The 25,058-nt window shown below is 42.4% G+C and overlaps 32 non-coding genes across 32 annotated transcripts; all 32 read right to left on the minus strand.

The window, feature by feature from the left end:
• Positions 1 to 6,151: 6,151 nt before the first annotated feature.
• On the minus strand, positions 6,152 to 6,233 carry TRNAS-UGA (transfer RNA serine (anticodon UGA)). The gene has a single exon. It is a non-coding gene; the product is annotated as a tRNA-Ser (tRNA).
• Positions 6,234 to 6,761: 528 nt separating this feature from the next.
• TRNAS-UGA (transfer RNA serine (anticodon UGA)) lies at positions 6,762 to 6,843 on the minus strand. Its single transcript has one exon. It is a non-coding gene; the product is annotated as a tRNA-Ser (tRNA).
• Positions 6,844 to 7,371: 528 nt separating this feature from the next.
• On the minus strand, positions 7,372 to 7,453 carry TRNAS-UGA (transfer RNA serine (anticodon UGA)). The gene has a single exon. It is a non-coding gene; the product is annotated as a tRNA-Ser (tRNA).
• Positions 7,454 to 7,986: 533 nt separating this feature from the next.
• On the minus strand, positions 7,987 to 8,068 carry TRNAS-CGA (transfer RNA serine (anticodon CGA)). The gene has a single exon. It is a non-coding gene; the product is annotated as a tRNA-Ser (tRNA).
• Positions 8,069 to 8,596: 528 nt separating this feature from the next.
• On the minus strand, positions 8,597 to 8,678 carry TRNAS-UGA (transfer RNA serine (anticodon UGA)). The gene has a single exon. It is a non-coding gene; the product is annotated as a tRNA-Ser (tRNA).
• A 534-nt stretch (positions 8,679 to 9,212) lies between these two features.
• TRNAS-UGA (transfer RNA serine (anticodon UGA)) lies at positions 9,213 to 9,294 on the minus strand. The gene has a single exon. It is a non-coding gene; the product is annotated as a tRNA-Ser (tRNA).
• A 404-nt stretch (positions 9,295 to 9,698) lies between these two features.
• On the minus strand, positions 9,699 to 9,780 carry TRNAS-UGA (transfer RNA serine (anticodon UGA)). Its single transcript has one exon. It is a non-coding gene; the product is annotated as a tRNA-Ser (tRNA).
• Positions 9,781 to 10,312: 532 nt separating this feature from the next.
• Positions 10,313 to 10,394, minus strand: TRNAS-UGA (transfer RNA serine (anticodon UGA)). Its single transcript has one exon. It is a non-coding gene; the product is annotated as a tRNA-Ser (tRNA).
• A 410-nt stretch (positions 10,395 to 10,804) lies between these two features.
• TRNAS-CGA (transfer RNA serine (anticodon CGA)) lies at positions 10,805 to 10,886 on the minus strand. Its single transcript has one exon. It is a non-coding gene; the product is annotated as a tRNA-Ser (tRNA).
• Positions 10,887 to 11,415: 529 nt separating this feature from the next.
• TRNAS-UGA (transfer RNA serine (anticodon UGA)) lies at positions 11,416 to 11,497 on the minus strand. Its single transcript has one exon. It is a non-coding gene; the product is annotated as a tRNA-Ser (tRNA).
• Positions 11,498 to 11,907: 410 nt separating this feature from the next.
• TRNAS-UGA (transfer RNA serine (anticodon UGA)) lies at positions 11,908 to 11,989 on the minus strand. The gene has a single exon. It is a non-coding gene; the product is annotated as a tRNA-Ser (tRNA).
• A 1,026-nt stretch (positions 11,990 to 13,015) lies between these two features.
• TRNAS-UGA (transfer RNA serine (anticodon UGA)) lies at positions 13,016 to 13,097 on the minus strand. Its single transcript has one exon. It is a non-coding gene; the product is annotated as a tRNA-Ser (tRNA).
• A 532-nt stretch (positions 13,098 to 13,629) lies between these two features.
• TRNAS-UGA (transfer RNA serine (anticodon UGA)) lies at positions 13,630 to 13,711 on the minus strand. The gene has a single exon. It is a non-coding gene; the product is annotated as a tRNA-Ser (tRNA).
• Positions 13,712 to 14,121: 410 nt separating this feature from the next.
• Positions 14,122 to 14,203, minus strand: TRNAS-CGA (transfer RNA serine (anticodon CGA)). The gene has a single exon. It is a non-coding gene; the product is annotated as a tRNA-Ser (tRNA).
• A 529-nt stretch (positions 14,204 to 14,732) lies between these two features.
• Positions 14,733 to 14,814, minus strand: TRNAS-UGA (transfer RNA serine (anticodon UGA)). Its single transcript has one exon. It is a non-coding gene; the product is annotated as a tRNA-Ser (tRNA).
• A 410-nt stretch (positions 14,815 to 15,224) lies between these two features.
• Positions 15,225 to 15,306, minus strand: TRNAS-CGA (transfer RNA serine (anticodon CGA)). Its single transcript has one exon. It is a non-coding gene; the product is annotated as a tRNA-Ser (tRNA).
• Positions 15,307 to 15,836: 530 nt separating this feature from the next.
• TRNAS-UGA (transfer RNA serine (anticodon UGA)) lies at positions 15,837 to 15,918 on the minus strand. The gene has a single exon. It is a non-coding gene; the product is annotated as a tRNA-Ser (tRNA).
• A 528-nt stretch (positions 15,919 to 16,446) lies between these two features.
• Positions 16,447 to 16,528, minus strand: TRNAS-UGA (transfer RNA serine (anticodon UGA)). Its single transcript has one exon. It is a non-coding gene; the product is annotated as a tRNA-Ser (tRNA).
• Positions 16,529 to 17,061: 533 nt separating this feature from the next.
• TRNAS-CGA (transfer RNA serine (anticodon CGA)) lies at positions 17,062 to 17,143 on the minus strand. The gene has a single exon. It is a non-coding gene; the product is annotated as a tRNA-Ser (tRNA).
• A 528-nt stretch (positions 17,144 to 17,671) lies between these two features.
• Positions 17,672 to 17,753, minus strand: TRNAS-CGA (transfer RNA serine (anticodon CGA)). The gene has a single exon. It is a non-coding gene; the product is annotated as a tRNA-Ser (tRNA).
• A 528-nt stretch (positions 17,754 to 18,281) lies between these two features.
• TRNAS-UGA (transfer RNA serine (anticodon UGA)) lies at positions 18,282 to 18,363 on the minus strand. Its single transcript has one exon. It is a non-coding gene; the product is annotated as a tRNA-Ser (tRNA).
• A 528-nt stretch (positions 18,364 to 18,891) lies between these two features.
• Positions 18,892 to 18,973, minus strand: TRNAS-UGA (transfer RNA serine (anticodon UGA)). The gene has a single exon. It is a non-coding gene; the product is annotated as a tRNA-Ser (tRNA).
• Positions 18,974 to 19,507: 534 nt separating this feature from the next.
• On the minus strand, positions 19,508 to 19,589 carry TRNAS-UGA (transfer RNA serine (anticodon UGA)). The gene has a single exon. It is a non-coding gene; the product is annotated as a tRNA-Ser (tRNA).
• Positions 19,590 to 20,124: 535 nt separating this feature from the next.
• On the minus strand, positions 20,125 to 20,206 carry TRNAS-UGA (transfer RNA serine (anticodon UGA)). Its single transcript has one exon. It is a non-coding gene; the product is annotated as a tRNA-Ser (tRNA).
• A 410-nt stretch (positions 20,207 to 20,616) lies between these two features.
• TRNAS-CGA (transfer RNA serine (anticodon CGA)) lies at positions 20,617 to 20,698 on the minus strand. Its single transcript has one exon. It is a non-coding gene; the product is annotated as a tRNA-Ser (tRNA).
• A 529-nt stretch (positions 20,699 to 21,227) lies between these two features.
• On the minus strand, positions 21,228 to 21,309 carry TRNAS-UGA (transfer RNA serine (anticodon UGA)). Its single transcript has one exon. It is a non-coding gene; the product is annotated as a tRNA-Ser (tRNA).
• Positions 21,310 to 21,719: 410 nt separating this feature from the next.
• TRNAS-CGA (transfer RNA serine (anticodon CGA)) lies at positions 21,720 to 21,801 on the minus strand. Its single transcript has one exon. It is a non-coding gene; the product is annotated as a tRNA-Ser (tRNA).
• A 530-nt stretch (positions 21,802 to 22,331) lies between these two features.
• On the minus strand, positions 22,332 to 22,413 carry TRNAS-UGA (transfer RNA serine (anticodon UGA)). Its single transcript has one exon. It is a non-coding gene; the product is annotated as a tRNA-Ser (tRNA).
• A 528-nt stretch (positions 22,414 to 22,941) lies between these two features.
• Positions 22,942 to 23,023, minus strand: TRNAS-UGA (transfer RNA serine (anticodon UGA)). The gene has a single exon. It is a non-coding gene; the product is annotated as a tRNA-Ser (tRNA).
• Positions 23,024 to 23,555: 532 nt separating this feature from the next.
• On the minus strand, positions 23,556 to 23,637 carry TRNAS-CGA (transfer RNA serine (anticodon CGA)). Its single transcript has one exon. It is a non-coding gene; the product is annotated as a tRNA-Ser (tRNA).
• Positions 23,638 to 24,166: 529 nt separating this feature from the next.
• On the minus strand, positions 24,167 to 24,248 carry TRNAS-UGA (transfer RNA serine (anticodon UGA)). Its single transcript has one exon. It is a non-coding gene; the product is annotated as a tRNA-Ser (tRNA).
• A 410-nt stretch (positions 24,249 to 24,658) lies between these two features.
• Positions 24,659 to 24,740, minus strand: TRNAS-CGA (transfer RNA serine (anticodon CGA)). The gene has a single exon. It is a non-coding gene; the product is annotated as a tRNA-Ser (tRNA).
• Positions 24,741 to 25,058: the final 318 nt, after the last annotated feature.

Below are 25,058 nucleotides of genomic sequence, written 5' to 3' on the forward strand. Positions count from 1 at the left end.
TTTAACCATTTCTCTTCACAGGAATTATGTGGAATCTGTGGAATCAGCAGGTCATGTCCAATTCCTTGACAAAATTGAAAAGACAGATGGATCCATAATCTGGACGGCGAATCGGATAGCCATAATATTAGTGCAAAATGTTTGTTATCCATTTCTATCGGAGTTAGAAGACAACATCGGTGTGAAATCAGAAGATCCAAATCAACAATGTGGTATCGTATACAACTTGACATGTGGTTATGTTATGCGATCATGTATATTCATATCATTAATTTCCATACCATCCAGCAACTATATTAATATTGATAGGTAGCTTGGATAGCTATTGTGACGGAAGCCTCCATCACTGGGGCCACTGGAGAAGCCTGACTGCCAGCCTCCTCCCTATTGACTATGGGCCCTGGGTTTGTAAAGACTTCTGTGGCTACCCCCAGCAGTATCATCTCATCACTGGCTGAGAGGATTATCTCCGGCAGACAGCCAGGATCTGCCACCATGGAGTGACCACCATTCTTTGATGTTTAATGTTGTATAAATCAGTCTCCGCCTATTGTATTGTTAATCCAGTTACTGCCCCTGTTGTCTCTGAGAGGCAGATTAAGGGGGCGGTTTGTGTCCCAATGTCTTGTTTTATGTTAATGTGTGTTTTGCTGGATATATCCAGCTCTGTGTGTCTAAAATAAATCAGTCTTCGTTTGGTTTTACCCTACACTGAGTCTCGGCTAGTGACTGGGGAACCGGGGAAAGTGTGTTGTCCCAGGCTAAGGGAGCACAAGACAGCGGAGGTAGTCGGTCGGACAAGCCAGCTCCGTGACATTGGTGGCAGCGGTGGGAACTGGAAAAGGCGTATAAAAAACTGTTTGACCGCGTTCAACAGAATGCCCCAGTGTCCAGGGATTGTGTGGATTTTGTGGATGTTATTGAGTGGTCACCTGAGGATGTTGACCCAGGCGGGGTGGATGGGACTGCGGTCTCCACCCCTGAGTCAGAGGGATACTGGGCAGCTAATCCAGATCTGATACTGGAGCTGTGCGACTGTGCTCCACAACCAGATCCAGAGATTGTGGATCTAACTGATTTTACATCTGAGGATGTTAACCCAAGAGGGGTGGATAACACTGCGGTCTCCACACCGGGGGCCTCAGAATGCTGGGCAGTCTGCCCAGATCTCTTAGTCCCATCTGAAGAGCTGGCAACAGGGCAGAGCGCTGCTGGCTACTGCCCCACACCTGCAATGACTACAGGGATCCAGGGAGATGTGGCAGCCGGCCCTTCTCCCCAGCGGCAGCTCACATGTCCGGGAGCGGAGGAACTTGTTTTTCCTCCCCAGCGGCAGTGGGAGGAACCGAGAGATGTGACAGCCGGCCCATCTCCCCAGCGGCAGCTCACATGTCCGGGAGCGGAGGAACCGGTCCTCCCTCCCCAGCGGCAGGCCGACCCACAAGATTCCCTAACCCCAGCTGAAGTGCTGGCAACCAGGCAGAGCATCGCTGGCCTCTGCACAGCACCTACCAAAGCTGCAGGAGTTCAGGGAGATACAGCGGCCGACCCGCCCCCCCAGCAGAAGAACCTAATTCCAGGACCGGATCAACCGGAACTCCCTCCTCAACGGCAACAGGAGCACCAGGGAGGGGATGCAGGCGGCATCACTCCCCAGCGGTACCCGGGAGATGGCGCAGCCGGCCCATCTCCCCAGCAGCAGCAGGAGCACCAATTTTGGGAGGGCATTAATGGGCCAAATAAACTGACTGACTACGGAGTCAACCCGTTTGGGGTCTCATCCTATGTCAGTCCAATTCGAAGGGGGGAGAATTGTGACGGAAGCCTCCATCACTGGGGCCACTGGAGAAGCCTGACTGCCAGCCTCCTCCCTATTGACTATGGGCCCTGGGTTTGTAAAGACTTCTGTGGCTACCCCCAGCAGTATGATCTCATCACTGGCTGAGAGGATTGTCTCCGGCAGACAGCCAGGATCTGCCACCATGGAGTGACCACCATTCTTTGATGTTTAATGTTGTATAAATCAGTCTCCGCCTATTGTATTGTTAATCCCGTTACTGCCCCTGTTGTCTCTGAGAGGCAGATTAAGGGGGCGGTTTGTGTCCCAATGTCTTGTTTTATGTTAATGTGTGTTTTGCTGGATATATCCAGCTCTGTGTGTCTAAAATAAATCAGTCTTCGTTTGGTTTTACCCTACACTGAGTCTCGGCTAGTGACTGGGGAACCGGGGAAAGTGTGTTGTCCCAGGCTAAGGGAGCACAAGACAGCGGAGGTAGTCGGTCGGACAAGCCAGCTCCGTGACAGCTATGTCTTAATGTCAAGTGATATTACAAGTGCGTATACTCATACTATTCTTCTTTTTGAATATCAAGACAAGGATTCAAGTTCTGAAAGATGTCCAAGAAGGATGTGGCGATCGTCTGGATCGTATTACTCCTGTGTCACGAGATGCGGATGGAACCGATCGCAGAGCCTGGACCATCCTCCGGCATCATGATCCAAGAAGCTCCTGGATTCATCCTTACAGAAAAGAGGATCCTAACACAACGTGTGTTTGTCAGCTTAGACCCGAAGATCTCCATCGAAAAACAGTACAACGTTTCATCGATGCAGCTACCTGAATTAAAGGCCTGGTACCAGATGCATCTTGAAAGAGCACAAAGACGCGTTCAAGAAATTTTGGAACAAGCCAGGAAGCCGTTTGTATCGAGCTCCATCACAATGAATCATCGAGCTAAAAGATTTCTTGTTGCTTTAATGGTTGCCTTGGTATGTACAGCCATAGGTGCAGTCGTTGCAACCGGTATGTCTGCCGCAAACTCTGTTCTGTTCAAACTTTGGAGAACGAAATTCGAGGTTTAAAAGGAGAAATCAATGCTATTCATCGGGAAATGGAACGACAACGAGAGTAGTTAGTCGATTTAATGGTTATGGTGAATGACACCATTGTAACCACAAATATGCATTCTAAATTAATCTCTCACTCCATTAATCTGCACCAAAGTCATGAACAATTCAAACGTGAACTTTTGTTTATGCACGACCCGATAATATTCCACACAAATTCATTTTTGGATGAAGTGCAATCTGGAATGACTGAGTTAACCAGAGGACATATTCCTTTATATTTTGTTTCAGATGATATTGTTCGTAAAATGATTACGAAAGTCGATGGCAATACAGTGGAACCCATGCAACTAAATCTGGCCTATGAAATGGGAAGTGCTCTTCCTCTTTACATTGACCCAGAGAAAATGGAAATATGTTTCTTATTATCAATCCCGTATGTTACCCCACGAAATATTTTTCAGTTGAAAACCATACATAATGTTGGAACATGGAAGGATGAGATCCATGTCAGAATCCAAACCCCTGCTGTGTTGGCTTTTCAACCATGGGTACCAGATTGGTATTCAATACCTATTTTGACAGAATGTGTCAAATTTAAGGACAATAATTTTCAGTGTGACGGGAATCCTTTTATATACGATTCTACCAATGCCTTATGTGGAATTGAATATATTAAGCATGGTTCTGAAAAATGTCAAGTAACTATGACAAAAACTGGTGATAATGCTCCAGTACATGCTATCTTGGTAAAGGATAGATGGTTGGTCAGTACTCTGTACAAAAATATGAGTATATTTCGGAGAGATCAGGTGACTAATAAGGTGATAGCCTTGCCATCTCCAGTGTCATTGATCAAGGTACCCCAGGACTCGCGGATTACCATAGGCGAGGTTACTTTGTACCCTGTTGGTACCGATGTTTGGGAAGGGGAAGTTCAAATGGTTGATGCGTTTCAAAATCTTGATATTCCCATTAATCCTGATCTCCAATATCTACTTGACCATAAGCCTAACCATACGATACAGATGTCTATCAGGAAGAATAATATTTCTGTTGATGCATATAAGTACACGGAACAAGATACCAATATCATACACAATGTGGATTGGTCATATCATAGCGATATAATTTTTGGTTTGATGATGATCACAGTTCTTATATGGCTAATTATTCTTACTATAAAGTTTTCATTAATGACTTCTCTTACAGGAGCAAAGGTGTTCCAATCTGTGCATTATTCCCCTGCACGTCCCATGTCGGACGATATGGTTTGAAGTCGTTAATACATATCTGACGCTTGTTTAGATCATTCTAGAGCAAACTGGATTTTGCTTTGTCATAATCTAAAGGGGGGATTATGTCAGATATTTTATGCTAGAAAACATGTATTCTATATATTCTGTATTTTACATGAGCACAAAATGGAGTCAGAGCCATTTTATTTTATTTAATCATATAACGGTTATTTCTGTGTGTCTTTGTTCCCTCAATAATTGAGAACAAAGAAGTAGTCAGTATATATGATCCAATTAATGTTATCTTCCATGAGAAAGTTAAGGAGTAGACACTGCATATCCTTAGGAATGTAAATTGGAATGGGGGATACGTAAGACCACCAAAACCTAATTTACTACCTAGGAGGCAACGTCTGGAGATATGGGTGACTGCAAAGACCTGATTTACTATATAGGAGGTAACATCTAAAGATAAGGTGACCAAGGATAAATTCCTAACACATATGTAATGGTCTTAAGTTATTTCTTAGACCAGAGCGTCTCTCGGAGGTAAATTAAGAAATTACAACGATGTAAATATGAGTAGAAGTCCTAATTATAATGGGTAAAACCCACCGTTATGATTGGAGAATTCCAATCAAGAGGTGGAGGCTATGATAATAAGCTCTGTCTTTAAAAGCTTATGTTTTTAATAATTAAGGGTCGGACCTTAAAAAAGAAACGGACCTGAAACAGACAGACCCTGACGGACTCATTTAAATTTACCCCAGAGAATTGGAATCTTAAGATCCTGGCACCATAATTTTACTCTTAGAATTACTTTGAGTCCCAATCTATATAACTTTTAGTAAGTTATATTTCTTTCCACTTAATTTCTTGCCACTGAACCTGGATTAACTTCTACAAGGACCAGTTGGACAACAGCAACAAGTGGTGGTAAATATAATTGTTTTATTATTCTCACTAGAGGTGAATTTTGTCTTCTTCGTATAGAATTCCCTGTTTCTGGGAAATAGTATATTGCATTATTGTATATGACGGCTTGTGAGACTGCAGCTTATAACCCGTGATAATAACAATAATGAAAAGGTACTTTTACCTGTAGATGAAGTTTGACATTATTTGCATCTATTAGGAATGTCACTGAATACTCTTGGACATTATTAAGTTATTTTAAATTGTCATATTAGTTAAACTAATATAATAGAGTAAGTGATCTTTTTATTACCGCCCTGATTATCATTTTTGGTTGCTGAGTGGGATGGAAATTAATGCTGTGTTAGACTCATAAAGTACTAATTCATATTGATAACTTTCGATAATATACCGTATTTGGATATACTGCAATTTGACATGTTTTAAGAACTTTGTGTTTATATTATGCACTGTTTGACTCATATATAGATTTTATAAATTGTATTCACAATAAATAAATATTTTTGATTGATTATTATTGTGATATATAACTGATTTGAATTATAATTTTCGGCGATCTGGAAGGATTTAGGATCGGAGATAAAATATAGGGTATCTCCTTAAATTAACATTGTGGATGTGGTTCTACAATCTTTGGTAGCGTCGTTATTTTGCGTGTGTGATAAAATATTGGTTTTACCTATTTTGTCTCATTAATATCCCTAACAACTCGGCCATCACAGCTCTGACACTGGTGTTAAAAGGCATTCTGACACAACCACAGTGGGTTCCAGATAATCCATTCAAACAGCTTCTTGACTGTCTTACAGGTAACTCCAACAATGGAGTCAACAAGTCTGAGAACTACTATTCTGGAACTTGAGAGAACAAGAATTTTTGCTCTCTCTTCTTCTATTTAAAAACATGGGTTGAATGTATGGATGTGTTCCTTTACTGAGAGAAACTGGTTTCCTTACCACCAGTCACTCCTAGCATTTGTTCAAGGATTCAATTCAGACCCACTGTCTGCAAGCATAGTAAGTGCCCCCCCGATGTCAAAGTTAGCCCTCTCCTGTCATTGATTTCCTCCTTCAACTCTCAAGAAGAACGATGTTTATCTGAACTCTTCTGTAAAACTAACCTTCACCAGCCGCTGTGAACAGGATTCGAACCTGTGCAGGGGGACCCCATTGGATTTCAAGTCCAACGCCTTAACCACTCGGCCATCACAGCTCTGACAAAGGTGTTAAAAGGCATTCTGACACAACCACAGTGGGTTCCAGATAATCCATTCAAACAGCTTCTTGACTGTCTTACAGGTAACTCCAACAATGGAGTCAACAAGTCTGAGAACTACTGTTCCAGAACGTGAGAGAGAAATCTTTTAAGAATTTTTGATCTTGCATTCTGCTACAACCACAGAGGGTTATATATCATAAATTCAAATAGCTGCTTGAGTTTTCTAAAACTACAACAGTGGAGCCAACAAGTCAGAGAACTACTATTCTGAAACTTGAGAGAACAAGAGTTTCTGCTCTCTCTTCTTCTTTTAAAACATGGGTTGAATGTATAGATGTGCTCCTTACCACCAGTCAATGCTAGCATTTGTTCAAGGATTAAATTCAGACCCACTGTCTACAAGCATAGTAAGAACCTCTGCTGATGTCAAAGTTTGCCCTCTCCTGCCACTGATTGCCTCCTTCAACTCTCAAGAAGAACGATGTTTATCTGAACTCTTCTGTAAAACTAACCTTCACCAGCCGCTGTGAACAGGATTCGAACATGTGCGGGGAGACCCCATTGGATTTCAAGTCCAACGCCTTAACCACTCGGCCATCACAGCTCTGACAAAGGTGTTAAAAGGCATTCTGACACAACCACAGTGGGTTCCAGATAATCCATTCAAACAGCTTCTTGACTGTCTTACAGGTAACTCCAACAATGGAGTCAACAAGTCTGAGAACTACTGTTCCAGAACGTGAGAGAGAAATCTTTTAAGAATTTTTGATCTTGCATTCTGCTACAACCACAGAGGGTTATATATCATAAATTCAAATAGCTGCTTGAGTTTTCTAAAACTACAACAGTGGAGCCAACAAGTCAGAGAACTACTATTCTGAAACTTGAGAGAACAAGAGTTTCTGCTCTCTCTTCTTCTTTTAAAACATGGGTTGAATGTATAGATGTGCTCCTTACCACCAGTCAATGCTAGCATTTGTTCAAGGATTAAATTCAGACCCACTGTCTACAAGCATAGTAAGAAGCTCTGCTGATGTCAAAGTTTGCCCTCTCCTGCCACTGATTGCCTCCTTCAACTCTCAAGAAGAACGATGTTTATCTGAACTCTTCTGTAAAACCAACCTTCACCAGCCGCTGTGAACAGGATTCGAACCTGCGCGGGGAAACCCCATTGGATTTCAAGTCCAACGCCTTAACCACTCGGCCATCACAGCTCTGACAATGGTGTTAAAAGGCTTTCTGGCACAACCACAGTGGGTTCCAGATAATCCATTCAAACAGCTTCTTGACTGTCTTACAGGTAACTCCAACAGTGGAGTCAACAAGTCTGAGAACTACTGTTCCAGAACGTGAGAGAGAAATCTTTTAAGAATTTTTGATCTTGCATTCTGCCACAACCACAGAGGGTTGTATATCATAAATTCAAATAGCTTCTTGAGTTTTCTAAAAGCAACTCCAACAGTGGAGCCAACAAGTCAGAGAACTACTATTCTGGAACTTGAGAGAACAAGAGTTTTTGCTCTGTCTTCTTCTATTTAAAAACATGGGTTGAATGTATAGATGTGCTCCTTACCATCAGTGACTGCTAGCATTTGTTCAAGGATTCAATTCAGACCCACTGTCTGCAAGCATAGTAAGTGCCCCCCCGATGTCAAAGTTAGCCCTCTCCTGTCATTGATTTCCTCCTTCAACTCTCAAGAAGAACGATGTTTATCTGAACTCTTCTGTAAAACTAACCTTCACCAGCCGCTGTGAACAGGATTCGAACCTGTGCGGGGGGACCCCATTGGATTTCGAGTCCAACGCCTTAACCACTCGGCCATCACAGCTCTGACAAAGGTGTTAAAAGGCATTCTGACACAACCACAGTGGGTTCCAGATAATCCATTCAAACAGCTTCTTGACTGTCTTACAGGTAACTCCAACAATGGAGTCAACAAGTCTGAGAACTACTGTTCCAGAACGTGAGAGAGAAATCTTTTAAGAATTTTTGATCTTGCATTCTGCTACAACCACAGAGGGTTATATATCATAAATTCAAATAGCTGCTTGAGTTTTCTAAAACTACAACAGTGGAGCCAACAAGTCAGAGAACTACTATTCTGAAACTTGAGAGAACAAGAGTTTCTGCTCTCTCTTCTTCTTTTAAAACATGGGTTGAATGTATAGATGTGCTCCTTACCACCAGTCAATGCTAGCATTTGTTCAAGGATTAAATTCAGACCCACTGTCTACAAGCATAGTAAGAAGCTCTGCTGATGTCAAAGTTTGCCCTCTCCTGCCACTGATTGCCTCCTTCAACTCTCAAGAAGAACGATGTTTATCTGAACTCTTCTGTAAAACCAACCTTCACCAGCCGCTGTGAACAGGATTCGAACCTGCGCGGGGAAACCCCATTGGATTTCAAGTCCAACGCCTTAACCACTCGGCCATCACAGCTCTGACAAAGGTGTTAAAAGGCATTCTGGCACAACCACAGTGGGTTCCAGATAATCCATTCAAACAGCTTCTTGACTGTCTTACAGGTAACTCCAACAATGGAGTCAACAAGTCTGAGAACTACTGTTCCAGAACGTGAGAGAGAAATCTTTTAAGAATTTTTGATCTTGCATTCTGCCACAACCACAGAGGGTTGTATATCATAAATTCAAATAGCTTCTTGAGTTTTCTAAAAGCAACTCCAACAGTGGAGCCAACAAGTCAGAGAACTACTATTCTGGAACTTGAGAGAACAAGAGTTTTTGCTCTGTCTTCTTCTATTTAAAAACATGGGTTGAATGTATAGATGTGCTCCTTACCATCAGTGACTGCTAGCATTTGTTCAAGGATTAAATTCAGACCCACTGTCTACAAGCATAGTAAGAACCTCTGCTGATGTCAAAGTTTGCCCTCTCCTGCCACTGACTGCCTCCTTCAAGTCTCAATAATGATGATGTTTATCTAAACTCTTCTGTAAAATAAACATTTGTTAGCCGCTGCGAACAGGACTCGAACCTGTGCGGGGAGACCCCATTGGATTTCAAGTCCAACGCCTTAACCACTCGGCCATCACAGCTCTGACAATGGTGTTAAAAGGCTTTCTGGCACAACCACAGTGGGTTCCAGATAATCCATTCAAACAGCTTCTTTACTGTCTTACAGGTATCTCCAACAATGGAGTCAACAAGTCTGAGAACTGCTATTCTGGAACTTGAGAGAACAAGAGTTGTTGCTCTCTCTTCTATTTAAAAACATGGGTTGAATGTATGGATGTGTTCCTTTACTGAGAGAAACTGGTTTCCTTACCACCAGTCACTCGTAGCATTTGTTCAAGGATTCAATTCAGACCCACTGTCTGCAAGCATAGTAAGTGCCCCCCCGATGTCAAAGTTAGCCCTCTCCTGTCATTGATTTCCTCTTTCAACTCTCAAGAAGAACGATGTTTATCTGAACTCTTCTGTAAAAGTAACCTCCACCAGCCGCTGTGAACAGGATTCGAACCTGTGCGGGTAGACCCCATTGGATTTCAAGTCCAACGCCTTAACCACTCGGCCATCACAGCTCTGACAATGGTGTTAAAAGGCTTTCTGGCACAACCACAGTGGGTTCCAGATAATCCATTCAAACAGCTTCTTGACTGTCTTACAGGTAACTCCAACAATGGAGTCAACAAGTCTGAGAACTACTGTTCCAGAACGTGAGAGAGAAATCTTTTAAGAATTTTTGATCTTGCATTCTGCCACAACCACAGAGGGTTGTATATCATAAATTCAAATAGCTTCTTGAGTTTTCTAAAAGCAAATACAACAGTGGAGCTAACAAGTCAGAGAACTACTATTATGGAACTTGAGAGAACAAGAGTTTTTGCTCTGTCTTCTTCTTTTAAAACATGGGTTGAATGTATAGATGTGCTCCTTACCACCAGTCAATGCTAGCATTTGTTCAAGGATTAAATTCAGACCCACTGTCTACAAGCATAGTAAGAACCTCTGCTGATGTCAAAGTTTGCCCTCTCCTGCCACTGATTGCCTCCTTCAACTCTCAAGAAGAACGATGTTTATCTGAACTCTTCTGTAAAACTAACCTTCACCAGCCGCTGTGAACAGGATTCAAATCTGTGCGGGGAGACCCCATTGGATTTCAAGTCCAACGCCTTAACCACTCGGCCATCACAGCTCTGTGGTGGCTTTGGAGAAAAGGCTTTCTGGCACAACCACAGTGGGTTCCAGATAATTCATTCAAACAGCTTCTTTACTGTCTTACAGGTATCTCCAACAATGGAGTCAACAAGTATGAGAACTACTATTCTGGAACTTGAGAGAACAAGAGTTTTTGCTCTCTCTTCTTCTATTTAAAAACATGGGTTGAATGTATGGATGTGTTCCTTTACTGAGAGAAACTGGTTTCCTTACCACCAGTCACTCCTAGCATTTGTTCAAGGATTCAATTCAGAGCCACTGTCTGCAAGCATAGTAAGTGCCCCCCCGATGTCAAAGTTAGCCCTCTCCTGTCATTGATTTCCTCCTTCAACTCTCAAGAAGAACGATGTTTATCTGAACTCTTCTGTAAAACTAACCTTCACCAGCCGCTGTGAACAGGATTCGAATCTGTGCGGGGGGACCCCATTGGATTTCGAGTCCAACGCCTTAACCACTCGGCCATCACAGCTCTGACAAAGGGGTTGAAAGGCATTCTGACACAACCACAGTGGGTTCCAGATAATCCATTCAAACAGCTTCTTGACTGTCTTACAGGTAACTCCAACAATGGAGTCAACAAGTCTGAGAACTACTGTTCCAGAACGTGAGAGAGAAATCTTTTAAGAATTTTTGATCTTGCATTCTGCTACAACCACAGAGGGTTATATATCATAAATTCAAATAGCTGCTTGAGTTTTCTAAAACTACAACAGTGGAGCCAACAAGTCAGAGAACTACTATTCTGGAACTTGAGAGAACAAGAGTTTTTGCTCTCTCTTCTTCTTTTAAAAACATGGGTTGAATGTATAGATGTGCTCCTTACCACCAGTCAATGCTAGCATTTGTTCAAGGATTAAATTCAGACCCACTGTCTACAAGCATAGTAAGAACCTCCGCTGATGTCAAAGTTTGCCCTCTCCTGCCACTGACTGCCTCCTTCAAGTCTCAATAATGATGATGTTTATCTAAACTCTTCTGTAAAATAAACATTTGTCAGCCGCTGTGAACATGACTTGAACCTGTGCGGGGAGACCCCATTGGATTTCAAGTCCAACGCCTTAACCAGTCGGCCATCACAGCTCTGTGGTGGCTTTTGAGAAAAGGCTTTCGGGCACAACCACAGTGGGTTCCAGATAATTCATTCAAACAGCTTCTTTACTGTCTTACTGGTATCTCCAACAATGGAGTCAACAAGTCTGAGAACTACTATTCTGGAACTTGAGAGAACAAGAGTTTTTGCTCTCTCTTCTTCTATTTAAAAACATGGGTTGAATGTATGGATGTGTTCCTTTACTGAGAGAAACTGGTTTCCTTACCACCAGTCACTCCTAGCATTTGTTCAAGGATTCAATTCAGACCCACTGTCTGCAAGCATAGTAAGTGCCCCCCCGATGTCAAAGTTAGCCCTCTCCTGTCATTGATTTCCTCCTTCAACTCTCAAGAAGAACGATGTTTATCTGAACTCTTCTGTAAAACTAACCTTCACCAGCCGCTGTGAACAGGATTCGAACCTGCGCGGGGAAACCCCATTGGATTTCAAGTCCAACGCCTTAACCACTCGGCCATCACAGCTCTGACAATGGTGTTAAAAGGCTTTCTGGCACAACCACAGTGGGTTCCAGATAATCCATTCAAACAGCTTCTTGACTGTCTTACAGGTAACTCCAACAATGGAGTCAACAAGTCTGAGAACTACTGTTCCAGAACGTGAGAGAGAAATCTTTTAAGAATTTTTGATCTTGCATTCTGCCACAACCACAGAGGGTTGTATATCATAAATTCAAATAGCTTCTTGAGTTTTCTAAAAGCAACTCCAACAGTGGAGCCAACAAGTCAGAGAACTACTATTCTGGAACTTGAGAGAACAAGAGTTTTTGCTCTGTCTTCTTCTATTTAAAAACATGGGTTGAATGTATAGATGTGCTCCTTACCATCAGTGACTGCTAGCATTTGTTCAAGGATTAAATTCAGACCCACTGTCTACAAGCATAGTAAGAACCTCTGCTGATGTCAAAGTTTGCCCTCTCCTGCCACTGACTGCCTCCTTCAAGTCTCAATAATGATGATGTTTATCTAAACTCTTCTGTAAAATAAACATTTGTTAGCCGCTGCGAACAGGACTCGAACCTGTGCGGGGAGACCCCATTGGATTTAAAGTCCAACGCCTTAACCGCTCGGCCATCACAGCTCGGTGGTGGCTTTTGAGAAAAGGCTTTCTGGCACAACCACAGTGGGTTCCAGATAATCCATTCAAACAGCTTCTTTACTGTCTTACAGGTATCTCCAACAATGGAGTCAACAAGTCTGAGAACTGCTATTCTGGAACTTGAGAGAACAAGAGTTGTTGCTCTCTCTTCTTCTATTTAAAAACATGGGTTGAATGTATGGATGTGTTCCTTTACTGAGAGAAACTGGTTTCCTTACCACCAGTCACTCCTAGCATTTGTTCAAGGATTCAATTCAGACCCACTGTCTGCAAGCATAGTAAGTGCCCCCCCGATGTCAAAGTTAGCCCTCTCCTGTCATTGATTTCCTCTTTCAACTCTCAAGAAGAACGATGTTTATCTGAACTCTTCTGTAAAACTAACCTCCACCAGCCGCTGTGAACAGGATTCGAACCTGTGCGGGTAGACCCCATTGGATTTCAAGTCCAACGCCTTAACCACTCGGCCATCACAGCTCTGACAATGGTGTTAAAAGGCTTTCTGGCACAACCACAGTGGGTTCCAGATAATCCATTCAAACAGCTTCTTGACTGTCTTACAGGTAACTCCAACAATGGAGTCAACAAGTCTGAGAACTACTGTTCCAGAACGTGAGAGAGAAATCTTTTAAGAATTTTTGATCTTGCATTCTGCCACAACCACAGAGGGTTGTATATCATAAATTCAAATAGCTTCTTGAGTTTTCTAAAAGCAAATACAACAGTGGAGCTAACAAGTCAGAGAACTACTATTATGGAACTTGAGAGAACAAGAGTTTTTGCTCTGTCTTCTTCTTTTAAAACATGGGTTGAATGTATAGATGTGCTCCTTACCACCAGTCAATGCTAGCATTTGTTCAAGGATTAAATTCAGACCCACTGTCTACAAGCATAGTAAGAACCTCTGCTGATGTCAAAGTTTGCCCTCTCCTGCCACTGATTGCCTCCTTCAACTCTCAAGAAGAACGATGTTTATCTGAACTCTTCTGTAAAACTAACCTTCACCAGCCGCTGTGAACAGGATTCAAATCTGTGCGGGGAGACCCCATTGGATTTCAAGTCCAACGCCTTAACCACTCGGCCATCACAGCTCTGTGGTGGCTTTGGAGAAAAGGCTTTCTGGCACAACCACAGTGGGTTCCAGATAATTCATTCAAACAGCTTCTTTACTGTCTTACAGGTATCTCCAACAATGGAGTCAACAAGTATGAGAACTACTATTCTGGAACTTGAGAGAACAAGAGTTTTTGCTCTCTCTTCTTCTATTTAAAAACATGGGTTGAATGTATGGATGTGTTCCTTTACTGAGAGAAACTGGTTTCCTTACCACCAGTCACTCCTAGCATTTGTTCAAGGATTCAATTCAGAGCCACTGTCTGCAAGCATAGTAAGTGCCCCCCCGATGTCAAAGTTAGCCCTCTCCTGTCATTGATTTCCTCCTTCAACTCTCAAGAAGAACGATGTTTATCTGAACTCTTCTGTAAAACTAACCTTCACCAGCCGCTGTGAACAGGATTCGAATCTGTGCGGGGGGACCCCATTGGATTTCGAGTCCAACGCCTTAACCACTCGGCCATCACAGCTCTGACAAAGGGGTTAAAAGGCATTCTGACACAACCACAGTGGGTTCCAGATAATCCATTCAAACAGCTTCTTGACTGTCTTACAGGTAACTCCAACAATGGAGTCAACAAGTCTGAGAACTACTGTTCCAGAACGTGAGAGAGAAATCTTTTAAGAATTTTTGATCTTGCATTCTGCTACAACCACAGAGGGTTATATATCATAAATTCAAATAGCTGCTTGAGTTTTCTAAAACTACAACAGTGGAGCCAACAAGTCAGAGAACTACTATTCTGGAACTTGAGAGAACAAGAGTTTTTGCTCTCTCTTCTTCTTTTAAAAACATGGGTTGAATGTATAGATGTGCTCCTTACCACCAGTCAATGCTAGCATTTGTTCAAGGATTAAATTCAGACCCACTGTCTACAAGCATAGTAAGAACCTCCGCTGATGTCAAAGTTTGCCCTCTCCTGCCACTGACTGCCTCCTTCAAGTCTCAATAATGATGATGTTTATCTAAACTCTTCTGTAAAATAAACATTTGTCAGCCGCTGTGAACATGACTTGAACCTGTGCGGGGAGACCCCATTGGATTTCAAGTCCAACGCCTTAACCAGTCGGCCATCACAGCTCTGTGGTGGCTTTTGAGAAAAGGCTTTCGGGCACAACCACAGTGGGTTCCAGATAATTCATTCAAACAGCTTCTTTACTGTCTTACTGGTATCTCCAACAATGGAGTCAACAAGTCTGAGAACTACTATTCTGGAACTTGAGAGAACAAGAGTTTTTGCTCTCTCTTCTTCTATTTAAAAACATGGGTTGAATGTATGGATGTGTTCCTTTACTGAGAGAAACTGGTTTCCTTACCACCAGTCACTCCTAGCATTTGTTCAAGGATTCAATTCAGACCCACTGTCTGCAAGCATAGTAAGTGCCCCCCCGATGTCAAAGTTAGCCCTCTCCTGTCATTGATTTCCTCCTTCAACTCTCAAGAAGAACGATGTTTATCTGAACTCTTCTGTAAAACTAACCTTCACCAGCCGCTGTGAACAGGATTCGAACCTGTGCGGGGGGACCCCGTTGGATTTCGAGTCCAACGCCTTAACCACTCGGCCATCACAGCTCTGACAAAGGTGTTAAAAGGCATTCTGACACAACCACAGTGGGTTCCAGATAATCCATTCAAACAGCTTCTTGACTGTCTTACAGGTAACTCCAACAATGGAGTCAACAAGTCTGAGAACTACTGTTCCAGAACGTGAGAGAGAAATCTTTTAAGAATTTTTGATCTTGCATTCTGCTACAACCACAGAGGGTTGTATATCATAAATTCATAATAGCTGCTTGAGTTTTCTAAAACTACAACAGTGGAGCCAACAAGTCAGAGAACTACTATTCTGGAACTTGAGAGAACAAGAGTTTTTGCTCTCTCTTCTTCTTTTAAAACCATGGGTTGAATGTATAGATGTGCTCCTTACCACCAGTCAATGCTAGCATTTGTTCAAGGATTAAATTCAGACCCACTGTCTACAAGCATAGTAAGAACCTCCGCTAATGTCAAAGTTTGCCCTCTCCTGCCACTGATTGCCTCCTTCAACTCTCAAGAAGAATGATGTTTATCTGAACTCTTCTGTAAAACTAACCTTCACCAGCCGCTGTGAACAGGATTCGAACCTGCGCGGTGAGACCCCATTGGATTTCAAGTCCAACGCCTTAACCACTCGGCCATCACAGCTCTGACAAAGGTGTTAAAAGGCATTCTGACACAACCACAGTGGGTTCCAGATAATCCATTCAAACAGCTTCTTGACTGTCTTACAGGTAACTCCAACAATGGAGTCAACAAGTCTGAGAACTACTGTTCCAGAACGTGAGAGAGAAATCTTTTAAGAATTTTTGATCTTGCATTCTGCTACAACCACAGAGGGTTATATATCATAAATTCAAATAGCTGCTTGAGTTTTCTAAAACTACAACAGTGGAGCCAACAAGTCAGAGAACTACTATTCTGAAACTTGAGAGAACAAGAGTTTCTGCTCTCTCTTCTTCTTTTAAAACATGGGTTGAATGTATAGATGTGCTCCTTACCACCAGTCAATGCTAGCATTTGTTCAAGGATTAAATTCAGACCCACTGTCTACAAGCATAGTAAGAAGCTCTGCTGATGTCAAAGTTTGCCCTCTCCTGCCACTGATTGCCTCCTTCAACTCTCAAGAAGAACGATGTTTATCTGAACTCTTCTGTAAAACCAACCTTCACTAGCCGCTGTGAACAGGATTCGAACCTGCGCGGGGAAACCCCATTGGATTTCAAGTCCAACGCCTTAACCACTCGGCCATCACAGCTCTGACAATGGTGTTAAAAGGCTTTCTGGCACAACCACAGTGGGTTCCAGATAATCCATTCAAACAGCTTCTTGACTGTCTTACAGGTAACTCCAACAATGGAGTCAACAAGTCTGAGAACTACTGTTCCAGAACGTGAGAGAGAAATCTTTTAAGAATTTTTGATCTTGCATTCTGCCACAACCACAGAGGGTTGTATATCATAAATTCAAATAGCTTCTTGAGTTTTCTAAAAGCAACTCCAACAGTGGAGCCAACAAGTCAGAGAACTACTATTCTGGAACTTGAGAGAACAAGAGTTTTTGCTCTGTCTTCTTCTATTTAAAAACATGGGTTGAATGTATAGATGTGCTCCTTACCATCAGTGACTGCTAGCATTTGTTCAAGGATTCAATTCAGACCCACTGTCTGCAAGCATAGTAAGTGCCCCCCCGATGTCAAAGTTAGCCCTCTCCTGTCATTGATTTCCTCCTTCAACTCTCAAGAAGAACGATGTTTATCTGAACTCTTCTGTAAAACTAACCTTCACCAGCCGCTGTGAACAGGATTCGAACCTGTGTGGGGGGACCCCATTGGATTTCGAGTCCAACGCCTTAACCACTCGGCCATCACAGCTCTGACAAAGGTGTTAAAAGGCATTCTGACACAACCACAGTGGGTTCCAGATAATCCATTCAAACAGCTTCTTGACTGTCTTACAGGTAACTCCAACAATGGAGTCAACAAGTCTGAGAACTACTGTTCCAGAACGTGAGAGAGAAATCTTTTAAGAATTTTTGATCTTGCATTCTGCTACAACCACAGAGGGTTATATATCATAAATTCAAATAGCTGCTTGAGTTTTCTAAAACTACAACAGTGGAGCCAACAAGTCAGAGAACTACTATTCTGAAACTTGAGAGAACAAGAGTTTCTGCTCTCTCTTCTTCTTTTAAAACATGGGTTGAATGTATAAATGTGCTCCTTACCACCAGTCAATGCTAGCATTTGTTCAAGGATTAAATTCAGACCCACTGTCTACAAGCATAGTAAGAAGCTCTGCTGATGTCAAAGTTTGCCCTCTCCTGCCACTGATTGCCTCCTTCAACTCTCAAGAAGAACGATGTTTATCTGAACTCTTCTGTAAAACTAACCTTCACCAGCCGCTGTGAACAGTATTCGAACCTGTGCGGGGGGACCCCATTTGATTTCGAGTCCAACGCCTTAACCACTCGGCCATCACAGCTCTGACGAAGGTGTTAAAAGGCATTCTGACACAACCACAGTGGGTTCCAGATAATCCATTCAAACAGCTTCTTGACTGTCTTACAGGTAACTCCAACAATGGAGTCAACAAGTCTGAGAACTACTGTTCCAGAACGTGAGAGAGAAATCTTTTAAGAATTTTTGATCTTGCATTCTGCTACAACCACAGAGGGTTATATATCATAAATTCAAATAGCTGCTTGAGTTTTCTAAAACTACAACAGTGGAGCCAACAAGTCAGAGAACTACTATTCTGAAACTTGAGAGAACAAGAGTTTCTGCTCTCTCTTCTTCTTTTAAAACATGGGTTGAATGTATAGATGTGCTCCTTACCACCAGTCAATGCTAGCATTTGTTCAAGGATTAAATTCAGACCCACTGTCTACAAGCATAGTAAGAACCTCTGCTGATGTCAAAGTTTGCCCTCTCCTGCCACTGATTGCCTCCTTCAACTCTCAAGAAGAACGATGTTTATCTGAACTCTTCTGTAAAACTAACCTTCACCAGCCGCTGTGAACAGGACTCGAACCTGTGCGGGGAGACCCCATTGGATTTCAAGTCCAACGCCTTAACCACTCGGCCATCACAGCTCTGTCAAAGGTGTTAAAAGGCATTCTGACACAACCACAGTGGGTTCCAGATAATCCATTCAAACAGCTTCTTGACTGTCTTACAGGTAACTCCAACAATGGAGTCAACAAGTCTGAGAACTACTGTTCCAGAACGTGAGAGAGAAATCTTTTAAGAATTTTTGATCTTGCATTCTGCTACAACCACAGAGGGTTATATATCATAAATTCAAATAGCTGCTTGAGTTTTCTAAAACTACAACAGTGGAGCCAACAAGTCAGAGAACTACTATTCTGAAACTTGAGAGAACAAGAGTTTCTGCTCTCTCTTCTTCTTTTAAAACATGGGTTGAATGTATAGATGTGCTCCTTACCACCAGTCAATGCTAGCATTTGTTCAAGGATTAAATTCAGACCCACTGTCTACAAGCATAGTAAGAAGCTCTGCTGATGTCAAAGTTTGCCCTCTCCTGCCACTGATTGCCTCCTTCAACTCTCAAGAAGAACGATGTTTATCTGAACTCTTCTGTAAAACCAACCTTCACCAGCCGGTGTGAACAGGATTCGAACCTGCGCGGGGAAACCCCATTGGATTTCAAGTCCAACGCCTTAACCACTCGGCCATCACAGCTCTGACAATGGCGTTAAAAGGCTTTCTGGCACAACCACAGTGGGTTCCAGATAATCCATTCAAACAGCTTCTTGACTGTCTTACAGGTAACTCCAACAATGGAGTCAACAAGTCTGAGAACTACTGTTCCAGAACGTGAGAGAGAAATCTTTTAAGAATTTTTGATCTTGCATTCTGCCACAACCACAGAGGGTTGTATATCATAAATTCAAATAGCTTCTTGAGTTTTCTAAAAGCAACTCCAACAGTGGAGCCAACAAGTCAGAGAACTACTATTCTGGAACTTGAGAGAACAAGAGTTTTTGCTCTGTCTTCTTCTATTTAAAAACATGGGTTGAATGTATAGATGTGCTCCTTACCATCAGTGACTGCTAGCATTTGTTCAAAGATTAAATTCAGACCCACTGTCTACAAGCATAGTAAGAACCTCTGCTGATGTCAAAGTTTGCCCTCTCCTGCCACTGACTGCCTCCTTCAAGTCTCAATAATGATGATGTTTATCTAAACTCTTCTGTAAAATAAACATTTGTTAGCCGGTGCGAACAGGACTCGAACCTGTGCGGGGAGACCCCATTGGATTTCAAGTCCAACGCCTTAACCACTCGGCCATCACAGCTCGGTGGTGGCTTTTGAGAAAAGGCTTTCTGGCACAACCACAGTGGGTTCCAGATAATCCATTCAAACAGCTTCTTGACTGTCTTACAGGTAACTCCAACAATGGAGTCAACAAGTCTGAGAACTACTGTTCCAGAACGTGAGAGAGAAATCTTTTAAGAATTTTTGATCTTGCATTCTGCCACAACCACAGAGGGTTGTATATCATAAATTCAAATAGCTTCTTGAGTTTTCTAAAAGCAAATACAACAGTGGAGCTAACAAGTCAGAGAACTACTATTATGGAACTTGAGAGAACAAGAGTTTTTGCTCTGTCTTCTTCTTTTAAAACATGGGTTGAATGTATAGATGTGCTCCTTACCACCAGTCAATGCTAGCATTTGTTCAAGGATTAAATTCAGACCCACTGTCTACAAGCATAGTAAGAACCTCTGCTGATGTCAAAGTTTGCCCTCTCCTGCCACTGATTGCCTCCTTCAACTCTCAAGAAGAACGATGTTTATCTGAACTCTTCTGTAAAACTAACCTTCACCAGCCGCTGTGAACAGGATTCAAATCTGTGCGGGGAGACCCCATTGGATTTCAAGTCCAACGCCTTAACCACTCGGCCATCACAGCTCTGTGGTGGCTTTGGAGAAAAGGCTTTCTGGCACAACCACAGTGGGTTCCAGATAATTCATTCAAACAGCTTCTTTACTGTCTTACAGGTATCTCCAACAATGGAGTCAACAAGTATGAGAACTACTATTCTGGAACTTGAGAGAACAAGAGTTTTTGCTCTCTCTTCTTCTATTTAAAAACATGGGTTGAATGTATGGATGTGTTCCTTTACTGAGAGAAACTGGTTTCCTTACCACCAGTCACTCCTAGCATTTGTTCAAGGATTCAATTCAGAGCCACTGTCTGCAAGCATAGTAAGTGCCCCCCCGATGTCAAAGTTAGCCCTCTCCTGTCATTGATTTCCTCCTTCAACTCTCAAGAAGAACGATGTTTATCTGAACTCTTCTGTAAAACTAACCTTCACCAGCCGCTGTGAACAGGATTCGAATCTGTGCCGGGGGACCCCATTGGATTTCGAGTCCAACGCCTTAACCACTCGGCCATCACAGCTCTGACAAAGGTGTTAAAAGGCATTCTGACACAACCACAGTGGGTTCCAGATAATCCATTCAAACAGCTTCTTGACTGTCTTACAGGTAACTCCAACAATGGAGTCAACAAGTCTGAGAACTACTGTTCCAGAACGTGAGAGAGAAATCTTTTAAGAATTTTTGATCTTGCATTCTGCTACAACCACAGAGGGTTATATATCATAAATTCAAATAGCTGCTTGAGTTTTCTAAAACTACAACAGTGGAGCCAACAAGTCAGAGAACTACTATTCTGGAACTTGAGAGAACAAGAGTTTTTGCTCTCTCTTCTTCTTTTAAAAACATGGGTTGAATGTATAGATGTGCTCCTTACCACCAGTCAATGCTAGCATTTGTTCAAGGATTAAATTCAGACCCACTGTCTACAAGCATAGTAAGAACCTCCGCTGATGTCAAAGTTTGCCCTCTCCTGCCACTGACTGCCTCCTTCAAGTCTCAATAATGATGATGTTTATCTAAACTCTTCTGTAAAATAAACATTTGTCAGCCGCTGTGAACATGACTTGAACCTGTGCGGGGAGACCCCATTGGATTTCAAGTCCAACGCCTTAACCAGTCGGCCATCACAGCTCTGTGGTGGCTTTTGAGAAAAGGCTTTCGGGCACAACCACAGTGGGTTCCAGATAATTCATTCAAACAGCTTCTTTACTGTCTTACTGGTATCTCCAACAATGGAGTCAACAAGTCTGAGAACTACTATTCTGGAACTTGAGAGAACAAGAGTTTTTGCTCTCTCTTCTTCTATTTAAAAACATGGGTTGAATGTATGGATGTGTTCCTTTACTGAGAGAAACTGGTTTCCTTACCACCAGTCACTCCTAGCATTTGTTCAAGGATTCAATTCAGACCCACTGTCTGCAAGCATAGTAAGTGCCCCCCCGATGTCAAAGTTAGCCCTCTCCTGTCATTGATTTCCTCCTTCAACTCTCAAGAAGAACGATGTTTATCTGAACTCTTCTGTAAAACTAACCTTCACCAGCCGCTGTGAACAGGATTCGAACCTGTGCGGGGGGACCCCATTGGATTTCGAGTCCAACGCCTTAACCACTCGGCCATCAAAGCTCTGACAAAGGTGTTAAAAGGCATTCTGACACAACCACAGTGGGTTCCAGATAATCCATTCAAACAGCTTCTTGACTGTCTTACAGGTAACTCCAACAATGGAGTCAACAAGTCTGAGAACTACTGTTCCAGAACGTGAGAGAGAAATCTTTTAAGAATTTTTGATCTTGCATTCTGCTACAACCACAGAGGGTTGTATATCATAAATTCATAATAGCTGCTTGAGTTTTCTAAAACTACAACAGTGGAGCCAACAAGTCAGAGAACTACTATTCTGGAACTTGAGAGAACAAGAGTTTTTGCTCTCTCTTCTTCTTTTAAAACCATGGGTTGAATGTATAGATGTGCTCCTTACCACCAGTCAATGCTAGCATTTGTTCAAGGATTAAATTCAGACCCACTGTCTACAAGCATAGTAAGAACCTCCGCTAATGTCAAAGTTTGCCCTCTCCTGCCACTGATTGCCTCCTTCAACTCTCAAGAAGAATGATGTTTATCTGAACTCTTCTGTAAAACTAACCTTCACCAGCCGCTGTGAACAGGATTCGAACCTGCGCGGGGAGACCCCATTGGATTTCAAGTCCAACGCCTTAACCACTCGGCCATCACAGCTCTGACAAAGGTGTTAAAAGGCATTCTGACACAACCACAGTGGGTTCCAGATAATCCATTCAAACAGCTTCTTGACTGTCTTACAGGTAACTCCAACAATGGAGTCAACAAGTCTGAGAACTACTGTTCCAGAACGTGAGAGAGAAATCTTTTAAGAATTTTTGATCTTGCATTCTGCTACAACCACAGAGGGTTATATATCATAAATTCAAATAGCTGCTTGAGTTTTCTAAAACTACAACAGTGGAGCCAACAAGTCAGAGAACTACTATTCTGAAACTTGAGAGAACAAGAGTTTCTGCTCTCTCTTCTTCTTTTAAAACATGGGTTGAATGTATAGATGTGCTCCTTACCACCAGTCAATGCTAGCATTTGTTCAAGGATTAAATTCAGACCCACTGTCTACAAGCATAGTAAGAAGCTCTGCTGATGTCAAAGTTTGCCCTCTCCTGCCACTGATTGCCTCCTTCAACTCTCAAGAAGAACGATGTTTATCTGAACTCTTCTGTAAAACCAACCTTCACCAGCCGCTGTGAACAGGATTCGAACCTGCGCGGGGAAACCCCATTGGATTTCAAGTCCAACGCCTTAACCACTCGGCCATCACAGCTCTGACAACGGTGTTAAAAGGCTTTCTGGCACAACCACAGTGGGTTCCAGATAATCCATTCAAACAGCTTCTTGACTGTCTTACAGGTAACTCCAACAATGGAGTCAACAAGTCTGAGAACTACTGTTCCAGAACGTGAGAGAGAAATCTTTTAAGAATTTTTGATCTTGCATTCTGCCACAACCACAGAGGGTTGTATATCATAAATTCAAATAGCTTCTTGAGTTTTCTAAAAGCAAATACAACAGTGGAGCTAACAAGTCAGAGAACTACTATTATGGAACTTGAGAGAACAAGAGTTTTTGCTCTGTCTTCTTCTTTTAAAACATGGGTTGAATGTATAGATGTGCTCCTTACCACCAGTCAATGCTAGCATTTGTTCAAGGATTAAATTCAGACCCACTGTCTACAAGCATAGTAAGAACCTCTGCTGATGTCAAAGTTTGCCCTCTCCTGCCACTGATTGCCTCCTTCAACTCTCAAGAAGAACGATGTTTATCTGAACTCTTCTGTAAAACTAACCTTCACCAGCCGCTGTGAACAGGACTTGAACCTGTGCGGGGGGACCCCATTGGATTTCGAGTCCAACGCCTTAACCACTCGGCCATCACAGCTCTGACAAAGGTGTTAAAAGGCATTCTGACACAACCACAGTGGGTTCCAGATAATCCATTCAAACAGCTTCTTGACTGTCTTACAGGTAACTCCAACAATGGAGTCAACAAGTCTGAGAACTACTGTTCCAGAACGTGAGAGAGAAATCTTTTAAGAATTTTTGATCTTGCATTCTGCTACAACCACAGAGGGTTATATATCATAAATTCAAATAGCTGCTTGAGTTTTCTAAAACTACAACAGTGGAGCCAACAAGTCAGAGAACTACTATTCTGGAACTTGAGAGAACAAGAGTTTTTGCTCTCTCTTCTTCTTTTAAAAACATGGGTTGAATGTATAGATGTGCTCCTTACCACCAGTCAATGCTAGCATTTGTTCAAGGATTAAATTCAGACCCACTGTCTACAAGCATAGTAAGAACCTCCGCTGATGTCAAAGTTTGCCCTCTCCTGCCACTGACTGCCTCCTTCAAGTCTCAATAATGATGATGTTTATCTAAACTCTTCTGTAAAATAAACATTTGTCAGCCGCTGTGAACATGACTTGAACCTGTGCGGGGAGACCCTATTGGATTTCAAGTCCAACGCCTTAACCAGTCGGCCATCACAGCTCTGTGGTGGCTTTTGAGAAAAGGCTTTCGGGCACAACCACAGTGGGTTCCAGATAATTCATTCAAACAGCTTCTTTACTGTCTTACTGGTATCTCCAACAATGGAGTCAACAAGTCTGAGAACTACTATTCTGGAACTTGAGAGAACAAGAGTTTTTGCTCTCTCTTCTTCTATTTAAAAACATGGGTTGAATGTATGGATGTGTTCCTTTACTGAGAGAAACTGGTTTCCTTACCACCAGTCACTCCTAGCATTTGTTCAAGGATTCAATTCAGACCCACTGTCTGCAAGCATAGTAAGTGCCCCCCCGATGTCAAAGTTAGCCCTCTCCTGTCATTGATTTCCTCCTTCAACTCTCAAGAAGAACGATGTTTATCTGAACTCTTCTGTAAAACTACCCTTCACCAGCCGCTGTGAGCAGGATTCGAACCTGTGCGGGGGGACCCCGTTGGATTTCGAGTCCAACGCCTTAACCACTCTGCCATCACAGCTCTGACAAAGGTGTTAAAAGGCATTCTGACACAACCACAGTGGGTTCCAGATAATCCATTCAAACAGCTTCTTGACTGTCTTACAGGTAACTCCAACAATGGAGTCAACAAGTCTGAGAACTACTGTTCCAGAACGTGAGAGAGAAATCTTTTAAGAATTTTTGATCTTGCATTCTGCTACAACCACAGAGGGTTGTATATCATAAATTCATAATAGCTGCTTGAGTTTTCTAAAACTACAACAGTGGAGCCAACAAGTCAGAGAACTACTATTCTGGAACTTGAGAGAACAAGAGTTTTTGCTCTCTCTTCTTCTTT

This window comes from Sceloporus occidentalis, unplaced genomic scaffold, assembly GCF_023333645.1.
Source record: "Sceloporus occidentalis isolate IW3139 unplaced genomic scaffold, rSceOcc1.0.p SCAF_292, whole genome shotgun sequence".
Lineage (NCBI taxonomy): Eukaryota > Metazoa > Chordata > Lepidosauria > Squamata > Phrynosomatidae > Sceloporus > Sceloporus occidentalis.